Raw genomic sequence first — 7,543 nt, 5'->3', positions numbered from 1 at the left:
TCACAAACATGTTTGCAACACTTCCTGTAGCCTACCCGTTCCAAAATAAAAGCACTCCAGCAGTTCTGTTGACTTAATTCATTCATTTTTTATCGTGAAATATTTCCAGGAGTGGAAGATGCACAGCTTCATACTGTAGAGTACTGGCATTTATTTGAGTACCTAGGATTACTTTTATACAAGGAAATACTCTCCCTCTCCCTCTCTCTCTCTCACACACACACACACACACACACACACACACTTAAAACCATTTTCTAGGCAAACCCTGTGCAAAAACATAATGCTGGCAGTAGCAGCTCTGCTGCAGAACTGCAGCTGGTTTGAGCAACTGACCCCCTGACTAGGTGACTTTGCGTCTAATGCCACCAGCAGGTTGAAGTTGCGATGGCAACTGGTGACGGGTCTCAGTCTAGTTTTTCAGTGCTTCCAGTGGGTCTGTCACTTGGTCATTTTCTATACATGGTATAAAAATCACACCTTTTAGCCTCCTTAGCTGTCCATTCAACTTCATATGTTTCATATGTTTCATTAAAACCGGAACCACAGGGAAGTGTCTTTTGGAACCATTTAATACTGGAATTGTATTTATCATGTGCAGTCAGTTTTGGGTGAATTTACACTAAATGATGATAAATGATAAACTCTGTAATATCATATAGCTGATTAAAACAGGTAGATATGTACTTTTGTATGGTCACCATTCTGATGCTATAAATTACTCAGAAAAACTAAGGACATTTGAATATTTGCAACTCTATGCAGGGCCATATTCCATCTGCTGATGAAGATCATCATTATGTTGTTGAGACCTCCAGAACAGCCTCGAAATAAAGTGGAATCACGATTTGCTTCAACTTTGACTCTTAGGCCCAATCCCATTTCTCCCCTTGGCCCCTACCCCTTGTTTTCGAGGGTTATCTTGCCCCTGTCACAAGGGGTAGTGGTTCAAATCTTCCCCTATGAATTGGGACAGCCCTTCAAGAAGCCGTTACATCATCAGCAGTCGTCGCGATAACCTGACACGTCATCAGTAGTCGTCGATGTAAACAGACGAGACAAAGGTTTTGCCGGGGATGTCATTAATAACATTGCTGAGATCTTAAATAAAACAATGCTATCGTTGGAAGTTACTAAAGTGACAAACCTATAATATCCTAATAACATGTATGCTAATGCAGGTGAATCCATGACATTTGAAATTGAAAAGCTCGGACGCTCAAACGTTTGACTCTCGTGATAAAAGACTCTAGTTGGACTGTAAACAGTGTGAGGCAAACAGAAGCAGTCTTAGCCAGATATCCACCGTCTACATCAGAAGCCCCAAAATATTGGCCATTGCTAATTCATGTTCAGATGATAGCAAATTGGCTCTGAGGTTGCACACAGTTCTTCTGTCCATAGAAGGGTTATTATCACAGTTTCATGTGCGATTTGCAGTTTGACATTTCATAACATGATTTTAAGAATCTAACTACACTGTTGGCCTGTTTAAAAGCTAATTTGTAGCAATATCACTCAGGTTCCTAGATTACTTTGGAGATTGCAATTATGTCATAATTTGTTGAAGATATGGTCAAACTAACCAAAGTAGTTTTTACTAAGACATGAAGTCCATATTCATGTGCTGGGCTGAGGTCTGAGTGTACAGCAGTAATCTACTTTAGAGCCAGACAACCTGAAGTAGCTTCTCAGACACTGCATTCAGGACAAGCGTAAACAAGGTTATACTGTAGTTCTGTAGAGGATGTTGGAGGCTTGAAGTGCTTGTGTTGTTTTTCCTTCAAATTTCCAGTCGCTGCATTATTAGTTCATGTTGACGACATATCAGCTGATACACTGGTATTAACCCTTTAACGATTGGACATGCTAGCGTGTCCTGTAAAGACATGATTCAGATTTTTTCATTATGTATTTATCATATAACTATGAGATGCCACAGCTATTTATGAGACAACCTTAACCTTAATTGATTTCCATATGGTAAGCTGATCTGATTCTATATGTTTGCTCATTATTAATTGTGTGAGGAATAATGAACGCTGCTACAGCACAAGATAATATCACTAGGCACACACGTCCAAGCTCTTAATTCCCCAAGCCCTTTGGCAAACTGGGGCTTTCAATTGCTGTACTCGTCAGTGATGTTTGAGGATGTGTACGGTGTACAGTATGTCAAAATCGTTCCCTCAATCAAAAGTGTCCCAGATCCTGCCAGAGTTTCTGGCTTTCTCCCACAGCCTCCTAGCTCCATCTATTGACTGTGATCGACACAGGTTGGACTAAGGGCGAGGATCACAGCAGCAAGAGTCTGATCAGTGTTGCAGAGAGAAGGAGACAGTGAGTGCATTTCTCTGACAGATAAATGTAGGAAATTAGTCCTAAATTGCCAAAGAATCTCAGTGACGCAAATGTGGTTGAACTTAGGTTAAAGTGTTTTTGACATCAACTCTCTCAACTTAGGAAATAATCGAGTTCAGGCAGGGACGTTCTGTAGAAGGAGGGGTGTTTTGAAAACTCTACAATAAGGTTATTTGAATTAGTTTGAAGAGAAAATAAATTGTAGCTGAACTTGTGCAAGACTCAAAAGAGAAAACAAATCAAGGTTATTGTATTGTTGAGCTTTTTGGCAGAAATGTTGCTTGGCAACAGAGATCATTCGGGTCTGTTCAACAAATAAAAATCTAGGCCCATATACAACAATATTCCCAGCTAGCAAAAAAACCCGATTTGAATCCAGTATTATTAAATCAACTTTTAGTCCTATCTTGAAACCTTTTCATGAAACTGAACAGCTCCAGGTGTCCTAACACTTGACAACAATTATCTTATTTTAAAGATAATTTTGCCAAAAGCAGAATAGTTTTAGTTGTTCACTTTGTGCTGATGCAGAGAACACGTGCTGTCGCCTGAAAATATGCTGCTCTCACAACCCCACCCTTTTTTGCAGCAGGTTAAATCTAACTTTGCTACAGTGATGAATATGCCAGAACCAACAGTTCCAGCAGTCATTAATCAAACTTTGAGCGCTGTTACAGAGCTGTATAAAGATAATGCACCGAAAAAAACATTCCATGAGGACAATTAAAACCTGTATACATACCTGTATATATCTCAGGATGCAAGAGGAACAGGGTGCAGATGAATCAGTCAGTATTTAGGCAGTGACATGTCCAGGAAACAGGTGAGGACACACCTTTAATATGCCTCACAGGTTGCAAAATTAAAAAACTCAAAGCATGGTCAAAACACATCAGATAAAATATTCAAGGAACTATCTCTAGGGAAAAAAACACAAGAAACAACACGGAGAAACTGAATAGATGAACTGGCAACACGGTACGAGAAAGACAGGATTAAATACAAGGTAACAAGAAACTAATTAGGGCCGGGCATGGCAATCAACAAAGGAGGCAAAACCGACAATGATATTGCAAGAGATAAATAAAGCGTTAACATATATTTTTTTCATTTCATGGGGCCTTTCAATACTTTCTCTCAGGGTTAAGAGTTGTTAGTTTGAGTTCAAATATGTAACTGGAGTAAAACCATAAAAATGGCAAGTAAGTAAAGCAAGTAAAGTGCAAACACCTCAAGCACACTATTTGAGTAAACTTGAGTTAACTTAAGTTGTTTCCCACAACTGCCCATACAGTATGTACATGGAAAGCACTATTGATTGCTTTAAGTGATTCCCCTGTCCACACTGGCCGCAGAGAGTATTCCCAAAGCAATTTCAGAGTAAGTGATGGGGGACAAAATCCACAGCTCGCCCTCAACTGTGCAACAAATTCATTCCAGAGTACAGTTGAAAATAAGGCCTCAGCAGTCTGAGCTGGTCAGGTCAACTGAGTTTCTTCCAAAGCTACGGCCTTTGTGAGACAGCAATCCTTCTTCCACCACTGCAGTTCAGCTAGGAAAAACGCAGGTCCTGTTCAGCCCTGGTATTTGCCCGGAGGGATCTGATCACAAGTGGACATTGTTAGGTAGGTCTGTTCACTTCTGGTATTAAAATGTGTCCTGAATATTGACCAAATTGGTTTTCACCCAGTCTAAGTTCATACATGTGTCTGACGACATGTGTTGGCATGAGCGAGTGAACAAGATGGGAAGAGGTAGAGAGTAAAATGAGTCTCTTGCAGCTATGAAGAAAGATTTTATAAATTTCAGAAACTTTAAGAAAATAATCTATCATTATGGTGTGATCAGTATGGATATTGAGGCAAAGGCCAGAAATAAAGTCACTGAAAAGCGTAAAATAGGTTTGATTCATTGTGAAACTGGAGCTGATCAGAGATGTCAGCTGATATGTGGCCCAGGATGCATTTGCGTTGTTGACACAACTAAAAGAATGTGGCCACATGTGTCCCACACCAGTTCTGAACGTGTGTTGAATGATCGGATCTCAGGAAGCATTTGGATGTGTTGAGACCTGTACTAAGAGCTCACCACTTGGGATCAGATCACATAAAGAGGGAATTTGGTACAGAATTGTCCCTGCCAGTATTAGAAGTCCTTTATTAGTCCCACAGTGGGGAAATCTGCAAAGACTATGAGCAGGGGGATCATCAGGCAGGGCGGCTTCGCAGAGGAACGAGCCGGTGGAGCAAACAGTGATCAGGCAGGTAACAGGCAGGTGGACAAACCTGCAATGAAATGTGGTCGGCAAAAACACAGCACTTACACAGAGAGTTAAATCACTGAGACAGTGACAAAACCAGGAGCCAACACTGAACGACATTACCACATCAAAAGGTTGAATCTGGAGACAAGCAGAAAGAAGACCAGGGTTCTTATACTGCATCAAGTGATTAGTGGAAAACTGCTACAGGTGTGCCTGCAAGCTGCAGAGGTGAAACCACGCCCATACCCACACCTGTCAGCCAACACAACAACAACACACACACACACACACACACACACACTTACCAAGCATGCCAAACCAATCAGTGGCTGTGTCTGCTGAAATCACGATATAGTGATTTGGGCATTTTGTATACCCTGTATCGTGCACTCATTGCTTTCCAAAGTGCATCATGAAAAATAGTGTACAGCCAATGGTCACTAACCGAGCAATATATACCATCATGCGTTGCGCTCAAGGCAGAGAGATGAGCGAGGGCAGCAGGAACAGCCCGACCTGTCGTACAATGTAAATACGAGCAGAGCAGACTGCACAAACACGTTTTCTTTAACTAAAAGTATAAATACTAAGTGTAAAACAAAGATTTTCCACACGTTATTGATGTTGTACATCATAATCCTGTAACAGCAATGTCACGCAGAGAGAAAGCACCAAGTAGTGTCCGAGAGCGTTTTTTTTTTTTGATGAGCCCACTATATACTGCTCTATATAAAAGACCCTATATAGTAAAGAAGGGGTTAGTGAAAGAGTGGATGATTTCGGACAGAGCAAGTGTTCATTCATTCAAGCACATTCACTCACCCAAAGAAGAGAGGGGCAGCCAAGGTGCAGAACATAAGGACATTTCTACTTTGCACTGACAAGAGATATTTTAGTGCTGAATGGACTTTGAGCTTTATAAATATGGTCTCTGGCTTTCACTGGCTGACATCAGGTAGCATTTACCTCTATTTGTTTCAGGTTTTAACAAAACAACTCCTCTTTTCCCTCCACAGTTGATTATGGGGATGGACTCTGACGCAGTGGCTGCTCATTCTCCTGATTAGGCTGATAAAAATTTAGCACTTTGTCAGTGAAACACCGTAAAGATTTTTATTTGACACTTGCAAGGTGAATTTATAAACATGTATATCAGCAGAAGCACGGCGGTCAGCGCCAATACACCTTTTCAATTACGACTCGCCGTTTAACGACGCTGCAACTCCACTGCCGTAAAGTGCCAAACATGACCGTTAAGCATGGAATACAAAGTTGCACTGGAGTTGTAAAACTGAGGGTGTCCTCCTTGAGAATGCAAAAGACAGCAATGCAGCGGCTCTCAAGCCTAACTTGATATTTAAAGACCCTGTGTAACGGATGTCAGAGCACTATTCGATAGTAAATACTGATGTGTTTCCGGTAAAAGCCTGAAGAAATACAGGAAACTAAGGAAAGAAACAGAAAAAGATGGGCATTTACTAGCGTTGCATGTGCATACGTTGACAGTAAAGCTGCGTTCAGACATGCACTCTCTCCGGAGGACATGTATATATGGCCGCAAATGTGCCAGTGAGAGGCTGGCCCCCCTAGTATTAAAGGGATAGTTCCCCCGAAAAATGAAAATTCACTCAGCACTATGCCGATGGAGGGGTGGGTGAAGTGTTTAAGTCCTTCTTTAGACGTAATAAAACAGAAAAACATTACATTCATATTTACTCAAAACGAGGTCATTTACACCTTGTTTTAGGCCTAAAAGTCCACCAGAAGTGGCTAAGCTAGTGGTCTTAGCCACACCATGGTGTGCCCGAGGGTCCCTGACTGCACCTCGTAGGAAGATATCACTTTAAGGGTAAAAACACGGTGTAAAAGACCTTGTTTTCGAGTCGAATATTAATGTCGGGGCTTGCGGACACTTGGATGACACCACACGAGCCGTATGGAGTGTCGTGTTTTCGGGAGCAGGTGGACCCAAAAGTGCAGAAGCAAAAAGTATAACAAAAAGTGTCCTTTAATTAAGGCAAGGTTGACAAAAATCCACAAACAGAAAAAGCACTAGAAAAGGAAACGTAATACAGGAACCCTAATAAAGAGACCAAGACCAGTGTCGATGTGCTGTAAACGAAAACATGAATTAATATGTCACATCCTGCCTTTGCCTTCTGCCCCACCCCTCGCCTGATTTGTTGCTGTTTTGAGCACGTCTAAGTGAGAATCTCCCACCGTTGTGCATGTGTGGTCAATGTTGTCGAGGACTTCTCGTCCCCGCCTTCCCCTTCCTATTTAAGTGATGAATTGGACAGCATAGTCCCTGTGCACCAGTTGCAAACTGAGGAATTACACATGAATTAAAGCTGGGAACATGCATTTTTCATTTAATTGGGCCTTTAAATATGGCTGAATTAATGGTGCACAATGTTTCAGGCATTTTCGAGCCCGGGGGATGACACACTCAGGCTGTTCTGCTGTGTGGTTCTGGATATCTGCAGTCTGTCTTCATCATTGAGATAACATTGAATAATGTCAGAGGATGTTGTGGAGTTGGGGAAGGCTGAGTAAACATGCTTATCCTATTTGAGCCAGCGGCAAGGTCTGGGGCTAAAGTGCATCGGTGAACCGGCTTCCATCATTTACTCCGCTGCCCATAGGTTGACACGTTTGTTTTATATTTCAGTCTTTCTACATTTTACTGAATACGCTGAGATATCAAATATAAACTATGAGTTCTCGAGATGTGCGAAATAAAGGGCAATGAGTAAAGTCCTGGAAGTTTGGTTTTCGGAGCGAGGAGTGGTAAGCGACTGAAGGAAGACTTCAGCCTCTCTAACAGGGCACTCGGGGAGAGCAGTTAGCAAGCTGAATCAATATTAAAGCTATACGCCTTGGGAGGAAAGAGGTATGAGGAGCTTGAGGAGGGGGGTG

Source organism: Hippoglossus stenolepis, chromosome 19, assembly GCF_022539355.2.
Source record: "Hippoglossus stenolepis isolate QCI-W04-F060 chromosome 19, HSTE1.2, whole genome shotgun sequence".
Taxonomy (NCBI): Eukaryota; Metazoa; Chordata; class Actinopteri; order Pleuronectiformes; family Pleuronectidae; genus Hippoglossus; species Hippoglossus stenolepis.
Note: the sequence above shows the minus strand (reverse complement) of the source record.